We start from the raw sequence: 1,796 nt of genomic DNA, 5'->3' as shown, positions 1-1,796 counted from the left end.
TCACACTGTGGAGCTTGTGTGCGGCTGTGACGTTGGAAGCTATGCCACTGGTATTTTGAATGCTGGAAGGGTCATCCATGGTGGACAGGTTTCAGCTGAGCTTCCAGACAAAAACAGACTAGTAGGAAGGAGAGACAGCTAACTTTGGAATGTTTACCCACTGAAAGAAAACCTGATGAATAGCAGTGGAACACTGTCAAATAGCACCATAGTACTGAATATTGGAACATGATGAAGAGCACCAGAATATTGTCAACTACAGTGCCAGAAAATGAACCCCACAGGTTGAAAGGGACTCAGATACAACTGGGGAAGAGCTGTCACTACAAAGAAGAATTGATGGTGATGATGCAAATGGAGTCAAACTTTCTGGATCTTCATTCGCTGATGGGACAAAGCTCAATATGAGAAGAGACGCCTGTAAACATCCATTTAAAAGGCATGCAGTATGAATCTAGGAAAATTGGAATTTGTCAAAACTGAAAAGGAACACATAAACGTCGCTATCCTAAGCACTAGTGAGCTGAAATGGACTAGTATTGACCATTTTGAATCTGACAACCACATGGTTTACTATGCTGGCAATAACAAATTGAAGAGGAAGGGTGTCACATTCATCATAAAAAAGAACATTTCAAGATTGATCTTGAAGTATAATGCTGTCTGTAATAAGATAATGTCCATACGTTTACAAGGAAGAACAGTTTTATGTGCCAAGAACTAAAGCCAGTGATGATGAAATTGAAGAGCTCTGGTAGCGTAGTGGTTACGAATCGGGCTGTGAACCTTAAGGTCAGCAGTTCGAAACTGCCAGCTGCTCCACAGGAGAAAGATGAGGCTTTCTGCTCCCGTAAAGATTTACACCCTAGGAAACCCTGTACAGGGTCGCTATGGGTTGGAACCGACTCGATGGCACTTAACAACAACAACAACCAAATTCTTCAGTTTGAAATTAATCAAACATGCAATCAAGATGTATTGATAATTACTGGGGATTGGAATGCAAAGGATTCCAATCCAACAAAGAGGAAGGATCAGTCATTAGTAAATATGGCCTTTGTGATAGAAACAATGCTGAAAGAATTTTGCAAGGCCAGTTACTTTTTCATTACGAATATCTTTTTGAGCAACATAAAAGATGATTATACACATGGACTTCATCAGATGGAATACACAGGAATCAAATTGACTACATATGTGGGAAAGACAGTGAAAAAAGCTCCATATCATCAGTCAAAACAAGGCCATGGGCAGACTGTGGAACAGACCATCAATTGCTCAGATGCTAGTTTAGGGTGAACCTGAAGAAAATTAAAACAAGTCCATGAGAGCCAAAATATGACCTTGAACAATTCCCACCTGAATCTAGGGATCATCTGAAGAACAGATTTGACGCCTTAGACACTAATGACCAAAGACCAAAAGAGCTGTGGAATGACATTAAAAGCATCATACAGGAAGAAAGCAAAAGGTTATTAAAAAGACAGGAAGGAAGAGACAAAAATAGATGTCGGAAGAGACTCTGAAACTTTCTCTACAACATAGAAATGCTAAAATAAATGGAAGAAATAAGGTGATAAAAGAAAACTTCAAAGGATAACTTGAGAAGACAAAGTCAAATATTAGAATGAAATGTACAAAGATCTGGAATTAGAAAACCCAAAGGGAAGAACATGCTCAGCATTTCTCATCTGAGGGAACTGAGGAAAAATGTCAAGCCTTGACTTAAAATACTGAAGGATTCTTTGGGCAAAATACTGAACGATGCAAAAAGCATCCAAAGAAAATGGAAGGAA

Source organism: Chrysochloris asiatica, unplaced genomic scaffold, assembly GCF_000296735.1.
Source record: "Chrysochloris asiatica unplaced genomic scaffold, ChrAsi1.0 scaffold00025, whole genome shotgun sequence".
NCBI lineage: Eukaryota > Metazoa > Chordata > Mammalia > Afrosoricida > Chrysochloridae > Chrysochloris > Chrysochloris asiatica.
Note: the sequence above shows the minus strand (reverse complement) of the source record.